Source organism: Mus caroli, chromosome 7 (genome assembly GCF_900094665.2).
Source record: "Mus caroli chromosome 7, CAROLI_EIJ_v1.1, whole genome shotgun sequence".
NCBI lineage: Eukaryota > Metazoa > Chordata > Mammalia > Rodentia > Muridae > Mus > Mus caroli.
This window is the reverse complement of record NC_034576.1, coordinates 109,647,693-109,673,217: the sequence shown is the minus strand read 5'-3', so window position 1 is coordinate 109,673,217 and position 25,525 is coordinate 109,647,693. Positions and strand designations below refer to the sequence as shown.

Below are 25,525 nucleotides of genomic sequence, written 5' to 3'. Positions count from 1 at the left end.
AAGAAAGTGAAACACACACACACAGAGGCAAAGGAGGGGAGGAGGGAAAGTAGTCGGTATGTGGTGTAGCATCAAGCCAGTTACTACAGTGAGGGCTACAAGATAAGCTGCTGGAGGGATCCAGGCACTTAAGAGCTATCTCACACAAGAAGAGAAGGTCCTGGGCACCCCTACCCACTCCATTCAGTCATTGATATAAACATCTAATACCAGCACTTCAACATACAGCATAGGAGAAAGAATGGGCTTCAGTTGTTAGAAGAAAATCCTACACTGAAGCCAATACTGAAGCCAAAGCCACAGTGGAGGTCTGCAAGCATGCTATGAAGGGGCGAGGGCAAGGGGATACAGCAGGGAATGATGATGATCGTATATGGATCATAGTATCATGGCCATGTGGTATTCCATAGTTGTACTGTGATGGTTTGTATATTCTTGGACCAGGGAGTGGCACCATTTGGAGGTGTGCCCTTGTTGGAATAGGTGTGACCTGGTTGGATTAGGTGTGTCACTGTCGGGGTGGGCTTAAGACTTAAGTCAGTCTTCCACTGCCTGCCTGCCTGGATACTGCCATGTTCCTGCCTTGATGATAATGGACTGAACCTCTGAACCTGTAAGCCAACCCCAATTAAATGTTGTTTTTTTATAAGACTTGCCTTGGTCATGGTGTCTGTTCACAGCAATAAAACCCTAACTAAGACACGTAATCATAACTTTCAAGGCAAAATCCAGTCTCCACCAGCTTCCTACCATAAGGTAGGGTCAGAGAGACTGAAGCATGAGATCTGATCTCATGCCTGACACCACCATTTTAAACCATGCTCCTACATGCCCCTTCTATACCCCAGGACCCCAAAACTTTTCCCAGATTTTTCCTCTACTGGTCATTTAAAAAATCTGCACTGATTCCCCCTAGCATATTCTGAATGTCTATTGTGTGACAGACAGACATTATGCTAGGCTTTGGGGACATGGTGGGAAGACAGACTTCATACCTTCATATTCTGGAGAAACTTAAAAAGCTAGTGCTTCTAAGGATTCTATGACTTGTGACAAGTTAGATTCCTGCTAAATCATGCAGGACCTACACCACTTACCCACTGAATAAAACTGACCAACTACCAACCTGGTTTACCACATGACTCTGATTGTTCTTACAAAATGATAATAGTTTTGTCAAGAAAACTGTTGCTGATGGATCAAATGGATACCCCCACCGCCTCCCAGTCAATCTTTGTTGTGGTAAAATGATATTACATTTCTGCTTATAACACTGGGATTCCTGTTTCAGTGCGGCTACTGAGCTAAAAAATCTCATGTTTGAAACAAGGTAATCAATTAAAAAAAAAAAAAAAAACCAGAAAAACAAAAAAACAAAAAGAAAACCCAAAGAAGAACATCATCACTAAGTCACGTGCAGGAATTTCTGGAACTGTTGTAGAAAAGACAAACAGTGTCAAACATTTCTGACTAACCTGTGAGATTAACCAGTAAGACTAACCAGTAAAACTAACAAGTGAACGGGCATTAATCAAACTAAAACTGAAAAATCCCAGGCACGGGGCTGGGGACATAGCTTAGATGTGCAAAGTCCAGGGCTAGATCCACAGCACTGCATAGATCAAGCATGGTAGCTCATGCCTATAATCTTGGATCTGGGGAGATAAGAGGTAGGAGGATCAGGAGTTCAAAGTCATCCCTGGCTATGCAGTGAGTTTAAGGTTTGTTTAGAATGTCCAATACAAAAAAAAAAAAAAAGCCCAGGTAGAGAGGTGGGGGAGTAGGTAGTATGGTTGGTGGAAGCAAAGCATAGCCATAAAGGTATCGTGCTTCTTAGATCCCCATCGTGACTAGGGTAGTGATGAACAAGGTGCAGACCTCAGGCTCCACTTGGCTGTGAAATCACACATAGTGAAGTCTCTATTGGTGCAGACTTTTACAACAGCTGGCTGGGGCCACTGTAGCTGGCATCAATCCCCAGCCCCAAGTTCACAATGTCAAATCTGAACACAAATCAGGCTATACATAGTAGCAGAATCTCTTTTAACACATTATGTACTCCATATGCAGGCAAAACTTCTTCATGAACTCCTTCCTGTAGCTTTATTCTGACAAACACTGTAAGGAGAACAGCTGCAAAGGCTGGAGGGGGGCATGATAGGGGACATTACTGATTATTCTTGCCTGTTATAGTACACGCCTCATGGAATCAGTTTAAATAAGAATTCTCTGTGTTGGTACCACATGAAGCTCAAGAAGAAGGAAAACCAAAGTATGGATGCTTCAGTCCTTCTTAGAAGGGGGAACAAAATACTCAAGGGAGGAAATATGGAGAAAAAGTGTTAAGCAGAGACTGAGGGAAAGGTCATCCAGAGACTGCCCCACCTGGGGATCCATCCTATATACAGTCACCAAATGTAGACACTATTGTGGATGCCAACAAGTACATGCTGACAAGAGCCTGATATAGCTGTCTCCTGAGAGGCTCTGCCAGAGCCAGACAAGTACAGAGGTAGATAGATGCTCGCAGCCAAGTATTGGACTAAGCACAAGGTTCCCAATGAAGAAGTTAGGGAAAGGACTGAAGGAGCTGAAGGGATTTGCAACCCCATAGGATAAACAACAATATCAACCAACCAGACCCCCCCCCCAGCTCCCAAGGACTAAACCACCAACCAAAGGGTATACATGGAGTGACCCAACCCATGGCTCCAGCTGCATATGTAGCAGAGGATGGCCTTGTAAGGCATCAATGGGAGAAGAGGCCCTTGGTCCTGTGAATCCTCAATGCCCTAGTGTAGGGGAATGCCAGGGTGGGGAGAGGGGAGTGCAGGAGTGTATGGGTGGGTGGGTGGGTAGGTGAGCACCCACTTAGAGGCAGGAGGAGGGAGGATGCGATAGGGGGTTTCTGGGGGAGGGACTGGGAAAGGGGATAACATTTAAAATGCAAATAAAATATCCAATAAAAATATTAAAAATATATTTAAAAGAAAAAAAGAAAAGAAAAAGAAAATTAGTTAATACAGATTATCCACCTCAAACCGGAGGTACTTTTGAGCTCTAACCTAGTGTGTGAGAGTAAGAACTCTCATGTCAGAGCTGATCTTCAAGCCTCTGTACCCTAAAAAATAACTTATGGTACAAGCTCCAAGTGTAGAATGAGGGATGAATTTAACCCTGACCACAGCCTGTGGCAGAGTTGCAATTGAGACATAGATCCATCAGTAACACCAAAAGAGCTGGTGCTTTGAGTCTCTAAGATCTTAAAAGGATTTGTTATCAAGGCAAAAATGTTGGCTAATACATATGACCATAGAAATTACTGTCCAAAGCTGGAATGATTTAAAGAAAAACAAAGTATATTAATCTGCTACACAAGGGTAAGATTATTGACCCCTGATTGTCCAGGGTGAGCTATGACTTATGGCTGTCTAGACTTAAGAACTTAATGTGGTGCTGGAGAAATGGCTCAACAATTAAGAATGATTGCTGTGTAATCATGAAGACAACATTCTGGATCTCAACACACATGTAAAAAGCCAGGCATCCTATGCACATCTCTGATCTAGCTCTGAGGGGGAAGAAATGGGCTTCCTTGCTTGCTGAGAAAACATGATGCCCATGCCACAAAGGAATAGACAGAGAGTAATAGAGGAGAAGACACGTCACCTTCTTCTGGTCTCTACACACATGCACAAGTACATGAGTAAGTGCATATATATATATATATATATATATATATATATATACACACACACACACACATACATAATTTAACATAAGTCAGGTATAGTGGTACATGCATCTACTTTCTATACTCAGGAAGTAGAAGCAAGAGGAACATCATAGTTACATACCAGTCTAATCTACATGGCAGGTTTCAGGGTAGCCAAGACTACATAATGAGATTCTACATATCAATCAATCAATCAATCCCATATGCACCCTGAGCTCACTTGTCTTAGCACAACTACCTCTCAGGATTTCACTGGGCATAGACAACATGTCTGATAACACAAAGCCTGACCTACTTTTACTAGTAGTCATCAGGCCTCTGACCCAGTTCTTAACAATTCAGGCTTGCAAAATGACATCTAGGCTATGCTTTCCAAAAAACAGCTTGCTCATAAGTCCAGTCATGGAGCAAGGAGCATGAAAGGAGAGAGCTTGTTTACCTAAACATTTGACACCATGCATTCAAAGAATTCCTGGCATGGGTATGACATTTGATAATGATGAGGTGCATCTGCAGCCACTTGCTGTGCAAACCTTGACTTATGTCAGGGTAGGCTGTGGCCTATAAACCGTGGAGGGTGCTAAAGTCTTCTAGGTTTTGTGTGAGAGTGTGTGTGTGTGTGTGTGTGTGTGTGTTTACAGTCATTACGAACAGCAAGAGTAAACTTTCCATATTTACACAAAGACACCAGGTGAGATAACAGTACTTCAGAACACCTGCCAGGATGCCAGAGAGCAACAGTGGCCTATGTGACCTCACCAGCCTCTAGTGTAATCATCTGAATGTCCATTACCAATAGCTCAACGTGTCCTCTAGACACCGTGTGGGAGCTTTTTTACCAAAAAGAAGTATCTTACAAAGAAGAATCTCCATGTCCACTCCCATCTCCTTAGAACTTGACCTCAGTCAAGGGCTGTGGGGATGGATGAGTCAGCCTAGAACTGCAGAATATTTTTAAAGAGATAATTTATTTCTCAAGTTAGGTGGTAGATATGTGGTCAATTGCTTTATAAGCTTTAAATTACACATATATTCATTACACATATTCATTGGCATTTAGGTATATTTTAAAGTAAAGATGGAAGAAATGATGATAAAATATGAGATGTATTTTCTAAAAAGTAAGAATAGTGTAATTGGTTCTTTTATCTGTGGGTCAAAAAAAAATCAGATGATGGTTCAGGGCTTGAAAGAGGCAAATGCTACAGTTCTCTGAAGGCTGGTAGTGATACAAACAAGAAGCTGTTTATGAAAGTGTAGTAAGAACTGGATGGTATTTTCTCAAGGACACAATGCTCTGCAACTAGGTCTGAACCACTGCACATGATGTACTTTAATGGTATGCCCATGCACACCAGACAAAATGCTGTAACACAGAATCCCTGCTAGACAAGTGCAATTCTAAAGGACAGCTGAAAATTTTCAAAAGTGGCAACTATTGCTGACCAATGAGAAAAAGGGCCTGGTCACCCATCAGTTGTGTATGGTCTGAGAAACAACAGCCATTATTTAGTTTTCTATTGCTGGGATAAAACACCAAGGCAATTTAATAAAAATAAAACACTTAATCTGGCTTAAGTTTTTGTAGGATTAGAATCCATGATGCAAAAGAAGTAGGGGTGAAGAGAGACACATTGTGAATGGCATAAGCCTTTTGAAACCCAAAGCTTGTTTCCCAGTGACACGCCTCCTCCAGTATGGTTACACTTCCTAATCCATCTCAAACAGTTCAGCAAACGGGGGTGGGGGTGGGGGACCAAGTATTCAAACATATGAGCCTATGGGGGACATTCTCATTCCAACCACTAAAGGCTAGAAGTAACAATCAATGGGACCAAACAGGAAGATGAGCAGCTCAGAGGACACCAGCCAAGCTGAGTATCAGTATAAATGGTCCATGACATGAACCAAATTAGAGCAAGAGACAATTTATTTCGGTACTGAGATTTATAAAATACCAGTGTAGATTAGAAAGCATGGGTGAAGCAGTAACCAGCAAAGCAGACCCTGGAGATCCCACCTGACCCGGGAATAAAAATAAGACAACTCCCCTAATAGAAGAACTATTCAGCAACACTACAGCTAAGACACTTGGTTGAAGGTAAACCTAAACCAGCAGCAGCAGCAACAACAACAAACCCAACTCAGAAATACAAGCAATGATAGTGGGTGTTCTCTCCCCTTAAAGATCTAGTATTTAAAATTACTGAAAGACTAAGACTCAGAAAATGGAGGCAAATTTCACTGAAGGAGGTATAGTGTTTAAGTTCCTTAAAACTGAAGGAGAAGTGGGTAGAGATCCACCCAGCACTGGGACACAATTCTTTGATCGTAGATGTTTTTATTGTGGCATTGAAAATAGAAAAGAGAAAGCCATGAAGTTGAGATAAACATAACAAAGAGCCAGGACTCAGCGAGTACACTGCCTGCTATGCACAAGGCCTTATGTTCAGATCCCCAACAGACATGTACAAGTTAGATGTGGTCATATGCATCAGTAACCCCAACACTGAGGGGAGAAGTGAAGATGGTCCCCAGCTCACTGGCCAGTGAGCCCAATGGAATCAGTGAACTCCAGGTCAGGAGAAACCCTGTCTGAAAACATACCGATGGAGAGGGACAACAAACTCCAACCAACACCAGTCTATGGTCGGTCCTCTTCCTCGCCACATACACTCATTAAAACACTAAAAAACTAGACCCATAATCAGACTTAACAGAAAGTATATACAAGAAAATGCATGAAAATTTCTGAAAAGAAAGAAAACTATATTCAACTTAAAATTTTCTACCCAAATATGTTATTGATTAAGTGTATAAGGAATCAAGAAACATTTCTAGAACCGGATGGTATCAGAAGACACTTCCAGGCATCCCTCATGGAAGCCCCTTATGAATGACTGTGGGAAATGAAAACGAAACATATACACAGAGCAATTTTCACTCAAGGCAAGAGACCTGAAAAAGAAAACCATAGCATTGGGCAACAGTCCAGAGAAGAGTCAAGTCCTGCCTGCAGCAGTGAGCTGATGGAGCATAGTATACTACACAGTCAGCAAATGTGTGGGACAAGGAACATGTGGCCCAGGAATCTAATGATACTGGGGTTATAGTAACTCTTAAGGATGATCATTGTATCATGGCTATGGGTCAGGGACATGTGTGGAGCCATTCTAGGTGATACAAGGCCTGGAACTGGCTTCAAATTACAGATCAACAAACACTAACTAGAATTTAATTACTGAATTTTGACATGTGGTCTTTACCATACCATTCTCTCTATTCTTGAATGTTTGGCAAGTTCCTAAGGGAACATAAAAAATGTAAAAATGCTTTGATGGAGAAAAATGATCTGTGACTTTAACCTTAGACATTCATATTTAATAGGTCTTGGATGAGGTCCAGAATCTCCATTTTTAACAAGCATCTCAAATCTCGGATTAATCTGATACACATGGCTTACTGATCACAATGAGTGCTTAACCCCTACAAGTTAATTCCAGTGAATGTGCCTCTGTATGTGTGTGTGTGTGTGCATGTGTGTGTATGTGTGTATATGCTTGTGTGCACGTTTTATGTGTGCATTGAGAACACAAGATGCTTTCCAGACCCTAAAACAATTATGTCTTTGGGACCTACTACAGATAACATCAGGACATTCTGTTAGGAAATTAGGCCATGAAGAACTTGAGGACATCACATGGTTTCTTGCGGGGAAAGTGGTAATGTAATTAGATAGAGGAAATAGGCAAGACCAGACAGCTCTGATGATGGGATGTTAAGAGTTTCAGAGAACAGAACCAATGAGGACATTCTGTATCAGAATGAATCTTTAGCATCATCCAGAATATTTAATGCAAGAATTCCTTTGTCAGCATCCCTTTCATGTGACTACATTTAACACTTCATTTTATATATATATATATATATCACAATCAACCTTTTCTGACTGTTACAGTTTAAAGAGACAGTATTACTGTGAGCCTAAAATTGTTCTCAAGGCAGCCTATTCTAACACAAGTGGAGAGGAAAAAAGGGAAGGAGGGCGGATATTGCATTCAATATCCCAGCCCTCCCAAGATACACAGTGCAGAGGAACTCAGCTCCACACCTCAGTAGGCTCCAGGGCATCTTCTGAACAGCATGCTGGAGGAGACACATGCACTAGATTCCAGGTTAAAATTAAATGCTTTGATGTTAAAATGATTGAACTTGTCTAGGAAATGTGATCATGCAAAGATATTGCTGTGTAATTACATTGTAGGCACCACAGTACAGCAGTTAAGAGCAGAGTTGCAAGTCACAGTCAAGATTTGTATCTCTGAAGTGGGTGTGGCGGCACACTCCTGTAATCCCAGCACTTGGGAAACAGAGGCAAGAGAATTAGAAGTTCAAGGCCATCCTCCACCACATAGCAAATTCAAGGTCAACCTAAACTACCAGAGTCCTAGACTCAAAGCAACAACAAAAATGATTTTTCATCTCAACATTAGTTAAACAGTAAAGACTTCATGAGGTGGTCTAGCTGCAAGCACAGAGATCCTGATCCTGAAGTCACCTAGTGACTTCAATTGCTGAGGACAAGGCACTTCCCTCACACAACTGATCTATGCTAAGAACTAAACTGGAAGCTTAAAATAAAATCAGTCTTTGTTCTTAAACTACTAGCCAGGAGGATTCCCCATAGTACTAGTCCCAGCTCAGGGCACTCCTAGGTGCTGAAGTCAGGGTGCAGATCCAAACCTGGGATTCAGAGATGACCCCACATCCATGCTAACACTAAGACAGTAGCTGGTACTTGGAAGTAGGGGTGCTGTGACAGCAGAGCTGGAATGGTGCAACTGGTGGATAACTGGAGACTTCTGACACGTGTGCTCGGAAAGATCTGTGAACGGACTGCTAGGCTGATTCTGGTGAGTGAAGTGAGTAAGGAAAGGGAGCAGTTCAAAGATTCCTGAATCTCCAGGTAAGCATGGACAGATGGCTTTAAAGTCTGTTCTCCTGGTTCTCTGATGGCAATGAAGGCTGCGTTATTAGAGGCTAGATGGCCCTTGTCATGTGGTGTGAAGAACCGTGGTGAGCTTGTGCTCACACAAGATGGTTTTGTGGAAGACAGAACTTATAAACAGCAGAATGAGATGTTTAGCTCCAGTGATTTCTGAGTGAAGTTTTGAAGGCATGGTGCTTCCTGGCTAAAGGCTAAGAGAAAATTTAGAGATGACAGAAATCACTTGAAGACAACTGACTAAGCAAATAGAAGCTAGAACTTAAGGATTTGGAAAAAGTCTTTAAAATAATGTATTTATTATTTATTCTTTGAAATTTTCAGATAACAGATTTTGATTATATCCCTCTATTTCTCCCAGCTCCTCCTCCACTCCCTTACCCACCCACGCTCCTCTTCCTCACTCTCTCACAACTCTCTTTTTGAGAACCCATCCAGTCTAGTTTGTGTTGGCCAACTCCCCCAGGAGTGAGGTCTCCTTCAGAGTATGGCTGATGTACTGGGCATCAATCCATTGAAGAAAACTGTCTTTCTGTCTCCCAACAGCATTCACGCATCAATAACTCCTCAGGTAGAGTGGACTTCAAACCCACCCACTTCCTCCATGCTGGAATCTTATCTGGCTTGAGCCTGTGCAGGCCTCACTGCTATCATGATCACTGGGAGTTCACATGGGCATGGTGCTACCCTGTTACATCTGGGAAAAAACTGTTGTTTTCAGTTATCCACCACTTCTGGCTCTTCATAACCTTTTAACCTCCTCAGATCCCTGAGACTTGAGGGTCATGGTATAGACATCCCATTTAGGAATGAACACTCCAGTGTCTCCTTATTCTCTGCACACTGACCAGTTCTAGGTGTCTGTGTTAATTACCATTTACTATGGGAAGAAGATTCTTTGCTGAGGATTGAGAGATACACATCATCAGGTGTCATTTTGTGTCTGCTTAGCAGAATATTACTAGCAGGTTTTTCTCCTAGGCTCAATGACATATTTAGCCACATATTCTTAGCCTTACTTCAGTGTCAGGTGTAGAACCCATCTTGTGGAGAGGACCTTAAATAAAGTAAAAAAGTGACTGGCTGTTCCCTTAACATCACTGTCAATATTGTACACAGTGACTGCCAGGCAGGGTTCACAGTGGGTGAGCCAGGTGATAACTTCTCTCCTCTGGCAGTGTGCACAGCACCTTCTAGCACTGTGAATGAATGATAGCCAGTAGGGACGAAGCTCGGATCTTGAAAATTCTTAGTCTTTCTATATGGTAGAGAATAAGAAAGCATGTTGAGAACACAGTGGGTGTGGCAAGCCATGAACGAGGAACTACTAAAGGGGTGAGCCAGACCGGAGCAGCTGAAAAAGTAACAGCCTGAAGCAGAAGAGAGAGGAGATGGGGAGGAATGACAGAAAGCTCCACCCAGAGGCACATGGGTACCCTGGGAATGCAAGGCACGCTTGGCAGAGCTGGGGAAGATGTTCCATGTGTCCAGGAGAGACCAACACCCACAGTGCTCCCCAAATACCCAGACCCAGCACAGTGTGCCTGGAGGAAAGAAAATCTAACCAAAACAGATTCTTGGTGAATCTTAAGATCTCCAAGAGTTTACCTTGTAGTTTGGGCTTAGGTAGGACTTGATACCCTTTGCTTCTCTGTTTCCTCCTTTTGAAGTGGACATCTCTATGATACACCATGCTGTGATATGCTACCCTCTCCTGTGCTAGTTCTACCACTAAATTTTGGAGCCTTGTGATGTGTGGTTCTGTTGGTTCACAACAGGAAGGGCAGTGTGCCTCGGAGTGAGTCACACCTTGAGCTCCAGTCCTATCTGATTAAATGACATTTAGATGAGATTCTGCATTTTAGACTTTAGAATTGATACTCAAATAGGTTAAAATCTGGGGGCTCTGGAAATGTAATGAGTGTGTTTTGCAAGTGAAAAGATTATGGATCATAGAAGACTGGGAATGTAATACCAGATGAAATAGTTTTGTCTCCTCAAAATTTATACCATCCCAGGTGCAGTAGGGAGCTGGAAGCAACGGGATCAGGAGTTTAAGGTCATCTTTGGTAATACTCCAAGTTCAAGCCAGGTTTGAACGTAGCTTGAACTTAGCACTGGCTCATGGTGAAAATTGCAAGGATTAAGGAGCATTAACTCAGGCCTACAGGGACCCCTTATTAAGGTACTGAGCCAGGTAAACAGAACACATAGCTCCCTTAAGACCTCAAAAACAAAACAAAACAAACAAAAATCCATGTTTTGAAACCCTCATTCCACAGAGAGGTCCTTCACCTCTTTCATTTATGACATAGCCATTTGTGGACAAGGAAACAGACATTCACCAGATACCAAATCTGCTGGCACCTGCTCTAGAGCTTTTTCAGTGTCTAAAATCAAGCAGCATTGTGGGATGTCACTAAACCTGCCAGTCTGTGGTTTTCTGTTATGGCACTCTAGACCGACTAAGACTTATACCTTACATAATTCACTTCTCATAGAGGACTAGGCGCAGGCAATCTGATTATGTTTTTAAAAGATCACCCAGAGAAAATAATGGGCAGGGTTTCCCATTGTGGTTATATTGAATGTACGGTGTCTTAGTTACCAACTCTATTACTGTGAAGAAACACTACAAACAAGGGAACCTATAGAAGAAAGCATTTAATCGGGGGCTTGCTTACAGTTCCAGAGGGTAAACCGATGACTGTCAAGGTGGGGACTGTAGTGGCAGGCCGACATGAGGCTGGAGTAGTAGCTGAAAGCTTACATACATCTGATCCAAGCAGGAGGCAAAGAGGAAGAGACTGGGCCTGGAGTCATCTTTTGAAACCTCAAAGCCCACCCCACAGTGACACATCTTCTCCAACAAGGCCACACCTCTAATCCTTCTAAACAGTCCACCAACTGGGAAACAAACAAACAAACAAACAGTAAAAAACAAAAACAAACAAAAAAGGGAACCATTCTCATTCAAACCACCACACATAGGTCACTATCTACTCAAATATATACAGTGACTAGGAAAGAGTTTTCATGTTTTAAGAAACCCAGACCTGATCTTGCCCCATTTATGCACCATTGTGACCACTGCTAAGTCTTTGCCTCACTAGGGTCTTCTGCATCTGTCCTGAAGGACCTGGACATGACACACACATTTTGTGGTTCTTGTGAAACCTGACAACTGACCTTGAGCTCACAGGACTCTAGCTAGAGCTAAAGTCATCATAATAGTTCCCATTATAGCCACAAGTCAGAGTGCTATCCAACTGAAGGCTACAATTTATGGCCATTCCTGCTTTTTATTCCTGCCGCAGACATGAGATTCTCTTAGCACTGGCTCATGGTGAAAATTGCAAGGATTACAGAGCATTAACTCAGGCCTACAGGGGCCCATTATTAAGGTACTGAGCCAGGTAAACAGAACACACAGCTGCCTTAACTCTAAGAAGCCCGTGAGTAAAACGAATTATAACATGGACCCTGGCAAACGGCATCAACTACATTTATTTTTCTGTTACTCACACAGAGCATGGTCTATCTGTAACCAGACCGTGTCCACAGAGTACTTCCTTAGAAGACCGCCCAAATGATTCCGCCTGTGTAACTAAGCAGCTGGCCTAAAATTAGCATGGGGAGACATGTTCTTTTGCACCTTTAATTTGCAAAGTGCTGCTTCATGAGTGTGACCAGCTCTTCTTCACACTAACATCGCCACCTCTGCCGCCGCCAAATGAGGCTACACAGGGGCTGCAGCTGCAAGCACCCATGGGGGGCTGTAACACCTGTGTTTATGTCCCTCACTTCCAAAGCCTGCTGTACCACAGTCTGCATATCAGGAAGGCCCAGCCACCGTGGTCTGTTTGGCTACTGTGCTTCCTCTATCTTTATACTTGCTCTAGAAATTATTTGACTGGGGAAGGGGGTCTACTTACAATATCTTACCTCGCCTGGTTGGAAGGAAATGCTTGTAGAATCGATACTTTCTCCTTTGTTTTTGCTTTTGAAATTTTGAGATAGTCTCTTGATAAGTAGCTCTGGCTGGCATGGGACTATGATGCAGTCTATATCATTGAACTTGCAACCCATCCTCCTACTAATCCTCAGCTAGGGTTGCAGGTTTGTACACCATGCCCAGCCCTTGTGTTTTGTGCATATGGGGGTTCTGGCCTATGCATAACAAACAGAATCATTCAGGTATGCTAGAATTTCTGAAAAAGAATAAATGATTGATACACAAATAATCTGAGACAGAAAGGGACATCTGCCCGAGGGCTTGGAGGAAACATCTTGAAACACAACTTAAGAACTGGTGGTGACAAAGGACAGACTGAAGGGTCAACAACCCTCCTTGGTGTGTTCACCGGAAAGCACAGCCCTACTCTGCCCACCTGTGGGACTACAATGAGGTGGGAACATGTACCCAGAGCCAGGAAAGGCAGCTGGTACTCAGAGACTGCTGGCTGCCTCCAGTATCTTACAGTCCACTCCTCACCTCCACCATGGGGAGACAGTCCTCTGCTCCTGGCTGCACACCCGCACCTGCCCAACAACTCACCACAGCACTCTCATTCGCTTTCCTGACATTTCTTTGAAGCTGGGGCCTGCTGCATTGACCCAATAATTCATACCTCCCAGAGGACCCTTTTCCAAGCTTTTTCAGTCAGGATCCTCTGCTAGGCCGGATTTGCTTTAGCTTTGATCCAATTTTTGTCCAAATCTCTCATCTACACTGGGAAACAAGATCAAAAGGTTGCTGACAAGCACCGTTCTGAACTCGTGTTTAGAAGCATCTCATAAACCAATGTCTACTGTGGGACTACTTCTTCTATTTGGATCAGCTCGAGGCGTGATGTTTCCCTAAATGAACCCGATCACTTCTCCCAGCCCATCACCATTCAGCAAGTAAGTGGACCTCCTGATTGGAAAGCCAGACTCAGTCCTGCCTCCTATCTGGCATCTTCCCACCTGCACAGGGCATGATGTGGAACTAGAAGTTGGTTTTGATTTTAGATCTCAGAATTAAGCTGACCTTCCCTTTAGGTCCTTCTTCAGACACAGTGGGACACCTCCAGAGCAGAGACTTGCCATCAGGGCATCTGGCCAAGCTGGAAGTAGACTATGTTCTTGCTTTCTGCTGGCTGGGACTATGCTAGTGTGGTCGGAGGACTCACAGGCTTCTGTTAGTATGAATGGAGTACCATGGAATGGGGAGTTTTCAGGAAACATCCTGGAGATTGAATGCAGGCTTGACTTCAGCACAAGATATTCCTTCAGAGGCTTCTAATATTTCTTTCATTCATTCATTCATTCATTCATTCATATTTAGGTCCTCCTCACAGAATGTCCCCATTTCCTCCTCCCCTTCCTCTCTGAGAGGGTGGGGGCCCCCTGGGTATCCCTCCATCCTGGTCCATTAAGTCTCTTCAGGATTAAGCATATCCTGTCCCACAGAGGTCAGACAAGGCAGCCCTGTTGGGGAAGGGATTCCAGTCAGGCTACAGCTTTAGGGACGACCTCTGCTTCAGTTGTTGGGAGACCCACATGGAGACTGAGCTGTATGTCCTTCTAATAGTTCTTGAGTGAGCACAGCTCCTGGTGAGTCTCAGGGCACTTTGAAGGCAATGGGCCAAAGTGTAACTATTGAAGGATATTTAGGCTCTAGTCACCTCATAGTTCTGGTCCCAAAATTTTGTGGTTTTGCAAATTAGGAACACATAAAACACATCCTCCAATCATACAACTCCTCATTTGTACATGAGTCAAAGGCCCTCTTTTAATACATGCTTATGAAACCCTATCCTCATACTTGCTTTTGATCTCTTTCAATGGGCGACACTGGAAATTCCACCATCACAAATACACAGACCTCCATTCTCTTCACTGCTTTCAGATATTCTAGCCTGACCCTTATGAACTATACCCCAGGCTTCCCATGCCCTTTGCTCCAGTAGACTTATAACAATACAAAGTCCTAATAGAAAACCAGATGGCAGTGGGAGAGGCCAGCTAAGGCATTTAGCTTTATTCTCTTTATTCTCTCCAGAAATACTAGAGAAGACACTGAAGGGATAGCTGTGCTTAAGTCAAGCCTGAACTCAGTCTCTAGGTTGTTGCCTCATAATTTCCCACCCCACGGCTCTCCCTTAGCTGTTTTCTTGTGGCTATCATGTCCTATGTGTCCTGTTGCTTAAAGCACAGCTCTTCTAGGTTCTTCTCTATCCACAGGTAGTGACAGCTCCCTTCTGTTACCAGCTCTAAAGTGTGCATTACTCCTCAACAGTTCCCTTGAATCATGACCTCAATATTACAGCAAGTCCTCGTGTTAAACTTCTCACAAATTACCCAGTTTGATCATGCTGCCTGCTAGCTTCCACTAGCACCCAAACTAATTCACTGCAGAACTGGTTAATTTCTATCCCAGGCCACAGCTCTAGCTACCTGGATAACATCAAGGGAGTTGTACTCTTATTTTGAGATTCCTAACATATAAAACAAAACTGAACTGAGATGGAAGATCCTTCCAAATCTCATCTTCTGAAATAAGAGTGAAAAATTCTATTTCTAATATATCTCTACAACTCAGCATGGCATCAGTTCCCAAGACACTCTTGTTTGATAAGTGATAAAATTATAAGCTATATGTCATTTCTACTTTACATCTATTCTTACTCCACTAAAAATGTGTTTAAGGTAAAGAAGCTTCTAAAATCTCTGTACAAGGTGTGTGTGTGTGTGTGTGTGTGTGTGTGTGTGTGTAGAGAGAGAGAGAGAGAGAGAGAGAGAGAGAGAGAGAGAGAGAGAGCGCACCATCAAGATTGATTGTTCAGGTTGGGTATGGTAATATGTGTCTGCAACCCCACAGTCAGAAGATGGAGAATGTGAGGACAGACAAAACTTTGTAGCGAGTTCAAGGCCAGCCTAGGCTATGAGACTTTATCTTTAAAAAATTATCTATTCTCATGATTGAAAATGATACAATATTTCACTTTTTCCTGGATGTTTAGTATTTCATATATCACATTATAGAAGGAACATGGACTATGGAAATGGACACAAGTTCTTAAGCTAACTTTACAACACACAATACAAAGGAATTCCTCAGGAAGACACTATGTTACCAGAGGTACTGTGACATCTTCAGAAGATTCTAGAGCAATGATATCTTCAGAAGAAGCTAGATGTCTTCAAATAGCCTTGCTTCCTTGGTTAAGACTAACCTTAAACGAACTTGTCCTCAGAGATTTCCCAGAGTCTAAGTACAGGAGATTCCCTTCCTATTCCTCTCTCTTTCCCATGTGGTTTTAACCCTTGTGCACAGCTAACAGCCAGACACCATTCCAGCCTATGATCCTTGCCAGTGTGGCCCTCCCTAGCCCATATCCAAACATACTCTTAGGTTATCAAGAGGTTTGTGCTGAAGTCACACTTGGACTACTGGTAACTGGTTAAAAGCTATGTATTTAAGTATCACCTTTCCTCCACAAATTATATAATTTGAAATCAATTTCTCTGTAGCCATATTTAATGTTATTGAAATGTAGGCAGTATCTTTTCAATCATTCATTTTCCTAGCAGTATTATTAACTGATTGAACATGATAATATGAAGAAACATAGCTATTGTTCTAAGGAACATCGACTAGGAAAAAAAGAGGTTAAGATTTCAGTAGTATTCTTGACACTCACAAGAAGGAACAAGGGCACCAGCTGTGCTCACAATGCTCTCAAGAAGCCTGTCCTCCATGAACTGCAAGCATTCTGCATAGCAGGCAGAGGGCAGAACTTTAGCTGTAAGCAGGCAATTTCAGTTTCGCATAAGACATTTCAACACTCTCATCTCCTTTTATACCAGATAGTATTTTCTAAAATTTAAAATTTAAAAATTACAATAAAATACAAATAACATACAACATAGCACCTAACTATCGCAAAACAGACAGTTCTGTGACATCATAAACATTCACTGCTATTTCTAGAACTTTTCCACCATCCCACACTGGATCGCAATACTCAGTAACCCTTATCTAAGCCCCTGTAAGCACTACCCACTTTATGTCTCTATGATGAAGCCAGTATTTGTGTCATTTGAATGAAAGCTAGTCACCAGACAAGGGCTTAACTTGCAAAAGTGCACAGAACAGAACTGGATCCCTAAAGCATAGGCAAAATGGCAGGGTATCCAGGCAGGGTGTTCAGGCAGAACAGCGGGGTGCCTAGGCAGGAGGCAAACATGGGATGGCTGGATGCTGCACAAATACTGAGTAAAGAAGAGACTCTGGAGGCACAACCCAATGATGCTCTGCAAAGTGAGGCAGACGGGGGTATATGAAACAGAAGCAGGTCATGTCTAATAGTTTCCAAATCCTCTGACCCTCGATGTACATATGCTTTTGGGGGGAGGTACATAGAACTCCCACTCCTGTGGGCAGTCATGAGTATTCTATATCATGAGAGATCCAGGCAGTTTTGACTATGAGATGCTATGACTGTCTTGATTATGAAGTGTTCTTTACATACCAGAAATGTGAATACTATAGACAAGAGTAATGGGAACTTCCTACAGCATCGAAACAAGGCAAGGTTCTTACTGCTAAAGAACTGGAAGTAACCAAGGCCATACAGGGCAGGGCAGAGGACAGATTGTAGAGAGAACAAACACAAGAAAACAACCTGAGGAGAGCAGAAGAAACAGTAGCAGCAGAGGTGACAAGAGTACTAAGAAAGCTATATGCTGAGTCAAAACACAACAAAGCAAAGGAAGTACTTCATCCAGGTAACATATTATTCTCCATCATATGTCCAGACTCAGGAAACAACATGCATGACAGGCCAGGGATCCTTCCTAATGTGGCAGGTAAAGACTACTTACTGATCTAGCATGCCCACTTGTGTTTTGGGCCCATAAATGGGTCATATGTTGGAAGACATTTGGATTACACTATAAATAATGAAAAAGAAATAAGAAGTACTAAAAAGTTAAAATAAATTAAACATTATCGCAAAAATATGTAAGGATCACCTAGCTAGTACAGCTGATGGACAGATATCTTTGGCAAAAAACGTACATCTTAAAGTTTACTAAATACGAGTAATACCTATTTACAAAGTTACTCTTAAAACCCCCTGCTAGAATACTACTGAAGGCAGTATCATCTACTCACCTAGCTGCCAAGATCTGAGGCTCCCAGGGTCTGCCAGCCCCTTGTCAAATGCCTACTTAGTTTTTCCTGTCAGAACTCAGAATATGCGTCATTAGGCCCTTGGCCAACACTGAAAAATTAACTGTAAAGAGGATCTCCCTCTATCTCTCACTATGATACCATGGTGACCTTTAATTTTTAAATTTACATAATTTTATTATTTATTCTTTTAAAGACTTACTTTTGAGAGTTTAATATAATTACAACATTTCTCCCTTCCTTTTCCTTCCTTCAAATCCTCCCATACACCCTTCCCCACTCTTCTTCAAATTCATGGGCTCTTGTTTTCATTACTATTCTTTCGCGTGTGTGTGTGTGTATATGTATGTATATATATATATATATATATATATATATATATATATATACACACACATTCAAATAAAACTTTGTGTGTATATACTCTATAATTTCCAGAGCTGACCGTTTGGCACTGGACAACCACGTGATGTGCTCTTCCCAGGGAAAGACTTCTCCTGCTCCTAGCTTTCCTTAGTTTCCTGTGTAGGGCTGAGGCTCATAGGCTTTTCCTGAAGCATGCCCTTTGGTATTGTCCTTGCTCAGTTCATGTTCAGGCAGCCATGCTGGTGTGAGTCATGGGTGTAGCTCCTGATATTACTAGAAGACACAACCTCCCAGCAAACTCCCTTATCCTCTGGCTCTTACAGTATTTTCCTCGCCCTCGTCCACAGTGATCCCTGAGAGGAGGTATGGGAGTGTTTTGTACATGTGTCCACTGGGAATAGGCTCCGTTTGAAATAAAGTGGAGATATACACTTGTTTGTTTGCAAGGTATTGGGAGAGAATATATCCTATGACAGTTTAAGAAACATAAGATGCTTCTCTTGCCATAAAAGAAAGCAGCAGCCAAAGACAAAGTTGATGCAATCGTGGCAATATGGTCAACTCTGGATTCTTCAACTGGCGCTAGAGTAAGGACATAAACTGTTTCCATTTCTGAGCTTCCAACGTGCTGCATGGCTTGGTATGAGCAGCTTTACATAAAATTGCAATACTGTGACAGAGACACATTAGCACAGATTCCAATTGGTGTTCCGGAAAACGATACTGGAGGTTATCCGCTGCTTCCTCCCAATGGTGCGGCACACACGCATGCACACGCACACACACACACACAAATAGGAAAACTCTTCATCAAGTGTATGTGAATAAAATGTAAAGTATATTATTTACAGAATGGACAGAATTAGCAAGAAATTAAAATTAGGCAAAGGTAAATATAGTTGCTTTGTGAGGATCCTTTTTTGTTTGTTTTTGGGTTTTTTTGTTGTTGTTTTGTTTTGGGGTTTTTTTTTTTTGGTTTTGTTTTTTTTTCGAGACAGGGTTTCTCTGTGTAGCCCTGGCTGTCCTGCAACTCACTCTGTAGACCAGGCTGGCCTTGAACTCAGAAATCTGCCTGCCTCTGCCTCCCAAGTGCTGGGATTAGAAGCGTGCACCACCACTGCCCAGCACTTCTCTCCATTTTAAAAAAAATACTGTACATATATACTACTTGGATTATTATCATTAAATTTGTAATAAACACACAGAGGTTAAATTAATATACAGGCAACATGCTTTAAAACAGGAAGCTAAACCATTACAAATTCTGACAAATGAGGATCACAGAGTGCCCAGAGTGGAAAACTGCAGCCAGAACATTCAAAAAAGGACAAGAAAAGTACCTGCAAAGAATCTACTCATGGACAGTTCTGCCCAGCCCCATCACTAGCTGACACAGGCTGGAGCATCACAATGGTCTGGGAAGGATCCCCGAGTCCATGAGGGTGCACAGCATCTGGGGCAGGGATAAGCTCCACTGAGGAACTGTGGCTAAGCACCATATGCCAAGGAGCACCATGATGCCCATGGTGCACAGCTCGCCACCTGTCTACCTGGGTGCTCCCGTGGATGCCCACTTCTTTTCTACCTGCCCACAGAACGTCCAGTGAAAACCCTTGGCTGTGGTCTAAGAAATCAGCTCTCCATCAAGCACTCATCTCCCACTTGCTGCCAGTGTGGCTTGGAGACAAAGGCAGAAAAAATGGCATCAGAAATGCTCACAAATGGCTTCCTCGCCTTTTTTGTTTGTTTTCAGTGATATTAAGAAAGTTGCTTTTCCCACTTTATAGTGCAAATGTTTATTAAAATATTAAAAGACAATCTTCTTTACTGCAACTAAGACCCAGTGGACCTCAGAGCAATTTTTACTTGAGGTAATATTCAAGGGCCTGCAACAGGAGAGCTTATATGGTTGAACTAGAGCCAAATTGCTGGGTCATAGCCAATGTCCACAGCAGGAAAGAACAATTAGCAACTTGAAGCAATTTTGTGTTTACAGTCACTCAGCAAGTAAAGTTCGGTGTAAATAGGCCCCCGTGCCATAATTACAGGGATCAGTTCAGAAAATATTGATAGAGGCCAGATACCTACAGTGGGACATTCAAGCCTACTTTAGGAAATATTCTCAGAGAGCATAATAAAGTTATTTAACAGTTTGCATGCAAGCAAAGCAGTAAGGAAGCACAAGGAGACTCGGCGTATGAGTGCTGTCCTGCCTAATCTGTGACTATCTAAACTTCTTTCGAATAAAAAAAAAAATCCCACAGCACTACCTTAAAGGAGAACTTTCACAAAGATTGTGGCTCAAGTCCTAAGGTTGTTTTTTTTTTTTTTAACATGTGCCAGACAGCTTCAAATTTTTAGCTCCTGAATATTAATTTTAGTCCTATACACAGCTTTCACAAAGAGCTCCAATCTGTAGCCACAGCAGCTACAACACCATCAATTGTTGTTGTTGTTGTTGTTTTTGTTTTCCAAGACAGGGTTTCTCTGTGTAGCCCTGGCGGTCCTGGAACTCACTCTGTAGACCAGGCTGGCCTTGAACTCAGAAATCCGCCTGCCTCTGCCTCCTAAGTACTGGGATTAAAGGTGTGTGCCACCACCGCCCAGTATCACCATCAAATTTTAATTGCAAGCTAAATGTCCTTTTACAGAACGAGTATAAAAGTGGAAAAGTAAAAACCAATATCACACCATTGCTGGATTACAGAGCTTGTGGAGAGTGCAAAGGCATCAAAAACCAGTGTGGCTGCAATCAGCAGGCTGCGTTCCATGCAAGGTACCGTTCCATGTCAGAATATCCACTGATACGAAACAGTCTCCCAGACAGGACAGAGAAAGCTTCTCGATGCCATCCAACTTGCCTGTTTAGGAATCCCTCTCGACTCTGGTGTCCACATTTGTTAGTTACTGGATAGCTATATTTGTATGCAAATATGAAAATGTGCTTATTTATTTGTATTCCCACATAATAGCAGGGACATAATTCTGTGACATAGCTGTGAGTTCAGAAAACTGGCTTCTATTCAGGTAATGTTCTATAACCAGCCCACAGAAGCTCTTAAGGGCCAATTATCAAATTTTCAGAAAATTTAGAAGCTGGTTATTAAACACAGGCATTGCTGAAGATTAAAGTACATAAACTGCCAATTAAACAAACAATATTGGAAAGAAAGGTAATAAATAACCCAGAATGATCATTTCCTAGTAATTCTTACTGCACATCCCTATTAGCTACTCAGAGTCCCTATGATATCTGTGAAGTATGTTAGCTACTGACATGTAATCAGACATCTTTTCCTCACCACACCTTCAGGGATACCATTCAGTAGATTGAAATGGGCAACAAAAGCATCAATATCGGTGAAACTACAAACACCAAAGACCAAGGTTTGATTTATTTGTTCTGAAGACAGCCCATGAAAGCAATGTCTAACTAAAGTCTTACAAAAGTGACTGGAGACTCAACAGCACAGATAAGAACCGTGCTGTGCCTGTAGACATCACACTGGGAACTGCACTGAAAAAAAAAAAATCAAGGATATTTTCTTCTAGGATTAAAAAAAAAAAGTTTCAACAAACAGGTTGCTTGCATCAATGGCTGACAAGTAAGGTTTTGAGATGTGGTAGTGTTTACTTTGGTCTTTACATAAATGAAGCTATCAACCAGCTTCAAGAGGTGGACCTACTCTCCTTTGTCAGTTGCAATCAAACGTTGCTATGGAAACAGGAGTTTGACAAAACCGAAAACTTTCTGTGTGATGGTAATTATTGTATTATTAATTACAATATAATTGATGAATGGAATGTGTGTTTTAATATGAGTTGTCTTACATATTCTTTATGTGGGTGACATTTATTATGAACTTGTGAGTGTGCTTACAGGTACACTTTTTATTCTGGATAGCTAGTTGTTTCATAGGTACTAGTATGTCACCCTTCCCATGCCAAGAGGTGGAGAGTCTGACTTTCTTACAGAATCATATGTAACTATACTTCCTCTCATGTGTCTACTGCTCTTTAAATCTTTACGTCTTTAATGAAAATTATCCCAGTTTCAGTACTGAAAAGATTTGCCTCTGCAGAATTACTTTTGCATCATCAGTGATTGTCACTGGATGGCAGCAGGGTTGGACATGACCCTGGGCAGTTAGATAAATGTAGAGGAAGATCAGAAGTTTCTGAGTCACAATCATAGCAAAATAAATAAAGTAAATAAATAAAAACCAACAACAACACAACTGAATCTGCTCATGAGACAATGGAAGGATCCCCCACTTTTCTGAGTAACTTTCTTCACGGTAGATAATTTCATCCTTGAAGTCAAAGTCGCAAAATTGGGTGTGCTTCATGGTCACCTCAAAAGCTTATTAAAAGTAGATTCCTGAGCTAAGCCTCCAGAGATTCTGACACTTAATGAGGCTCAGCAATCAACATTTTAAATAATCGCCCCCAAGTATCTCTGAAGTCAGGGTGTGGCTTGAAACACACAGTGAGAAACTCACTGTTATGGCACACTCAACATAAACACAGTAGGTATCCCCGCTCTCCGCTGCTCTCCCAAGCCCACTCTGATTCCAACAACCTGCTATCAGAAGCCATCTTCCTGTCTCTCTGGCTTTCTTTTCAGCTGGCATGAGCCTCACCTCACCCACCCATTTCCCAGCAAAGTTTCTTTGTTCCCAGCTTTTTTTTAAAAAAGGGACACATGTTGGCTATCATAAACAGTCTCACGAAAAGTCTCCCTCGTCAAGAGGTCCAGCACCAGAACAGAAGCATGGGAGGTTCCCTATGCCTTGGCTTGAATCTGGAACACCTTTTTCAAAGGCTCAGGAACCATCTGCTAAGTTGGCTTAAGACTTTGCCAGGGATGGACACTGAGCTGCCAATCTTCCATTTCCAGATTCCGTGTATCCTCCCCTGTGAGGACTGGGCTCAGAGCCCAACTCTCTCTGCTAGCGGAGCCGCCTCTATTGGATATCTTCTCGCATCTGTCACCGTTATTCTCTCTCCAGGCAGGGAGGTATCTTCCTTTTCAGTTTGATCTCAAAGTAAAATAATATTTCTGGTTATTCTTTCGTTGGGTGTTTCCAAAACTCTAATTAATTCTAGCTAATGGAATTCCTGAAAGTACCTCCATAGCATATGCTTTCTGGGAGTTCCTAGATGTGTACTAGGCAGGCCCTTTCATTTATGTGCCATAAATGTATACTCATATGTGAGAGCTGCCGAGATGGTGGGGTCTCCTCAGATCCCACATAGAAGAGAAAGAATAGATGAATATTTTTAAAAATTATTGTTAGTCTTCTTAAGCTATTTGGAATCTAACTGCATAAAATATGCCCTTTATTCACTTACATACTATGTCAAATTTTTTTAAATAAGAAAAAGTATACCTTTTTTTAAAGCCATTTTTATTATATAACATTAACTGAATTATATCTATCAAGCCAAATTAAGGAAACTAATAGTGCATGAAATATGATGAAGAGTCACTTTCTGGGGGATGGAGGTAATATAGTTCAGTTGGTACAGTGCTTGCTTACGATGCACAAAACTCTAGGTAGCATCCCCAGCACTGCAGAAACCAGGCATGGTGGCTTATGATCCTATTACTCAGAAGAGGTAGGTTTTTGTCAGTTCTATATCAAGTTCTTTTCTGGGATGCACAGTGTCTCACAAACCCTGTCTTTGAAAGAGAAAAAAGAGCCCTAGTCTATGAACCACATTCTAGTGTTGCCTTGGGTACACCAGGAGAAAGCATGGCTTCAGCTCCTTAGGCACTTAGGCGTCCCCAAGAGAGTCTTGCAGAAACCCAGGAATCAGGGAAACAAGAGTTTTAAAGTCACTACACAGAGGCAAATGCTCAGTACTTACTTCAGTTTAGAACCTGCTTTCTCTCTGCTGAGTAACTTGTCACATTCCTGGCTTCTAACACGTCTACAGCATCCTTGGCACACTGTCTTTCTTAGTGAGGCTTTACTCACCACTGCGATAGAACTGTTCAACTGAAAATATTCTGAGCATGATTTCCAGGAAGTTGGTGATAAAGTTCTGCAACAAAAATGTGTTTCAACACTAAAAACTCAAATCTAGCATGCAGTCTTAGGGAAGAGACATCAACTTTGAACTAAACACACAAAATTCTTAAGGAACTGTTCACTAAACCGTACTGCCCTGAGCCTAACACAGTACATGCAATCAGAACACCAAAGTTACTTTAGTACTAAAAATGCCCCTTTGAGAAAATCCTTTAGATTTGTAACCGAAGCAATCTCTCAATAGTTTCTCCCCTTCCCTGTCTCATTCATTATTTCTTTAGTTAGCATTGAATTCTGATGAGGAAGGTAAGACAGGAACTCTTTCTAAGAAGTGTAAATACAGTATTCCTTAGCATACAACACATAACAAATTCTCATTTTGCAAATCTCTCATATCTTTGGGGTTTTGAAAGTGCTTTCTATGCTGTAACTTGATGGCAATGACCAGAATTCAGCCCAAAACAAGTATCTACTCAGACAATCCACTCTTCTTACATCTATTCAAACATTATCAAGCACTATTGTGCTTTAAGCACTGAGTAAATAAGGGGAATAAAAAGATGCAAATACACATTGCATTCCTTTAGCAAATCTCCAGGTTAAAGGAAGCAGATGAAAGGACAGTGATGGCACATGCCTTTTACCCCAGCACTTTCAGAGGTCTACAGAGTTCCAGGACAGCTGGGGCTACACAGAGAAACCCTGTCTCAAAAACAACAAACAAACAAGCAAAAAGACCAGAAGGGGAGGGAGAGAGAGAGAGAGAGAGAGAGAGAGAGAGAGAGAGAGAGAGAGAGAGAGAGAACGAACTGATACAAGAATGGAAAAATGAGTCAACAGAGAATTCACGGGACTCTGATTCAGGATTAAGCAATGATCAAGAAAAATTAATGAGAAAGGAAGAGAGAGGCTCAGAGAATCAGTCTGGCCTGAAGGGCAGTTTGAGAGTTAAGAAACAGCAGCCATTGTTGGTGGTGGTGGGGTGGTGGTGGTTGGTTGATTGATTTTTGTTTATTTGTTGGTTGGTTGGTTGGTTACTTTGCTAACAATTGTTACCAGTCTGTGTGTTTCCATTTTTATGTTGCTGTGCTTGCCACACATGTTTTACATGCTTTGAATGTCAGGATATTTACAGGTACCAGAATTTTCCTTTATGATTATTTTTCTGGTACCAGGCATCTCTCCTAAGGTTTCGGGCA

At 42.0% G+C, this 25,525-nt stretch overlaps 1 protein-coding gene across 2 annotated transcripts in view; it reads right to left on the bottom strand.

Moving 5' to 3' along the window:
* The window catches only part of Syt9 (synaptotagmin 9), a 168,018-nt gene that overhangs the window by 116,098 nt on the left and 26,395 nt on the right, over positions 1-25,525 (bottom strand). The gene's annotated exons all lie outside the window — the stretch shown is intronic.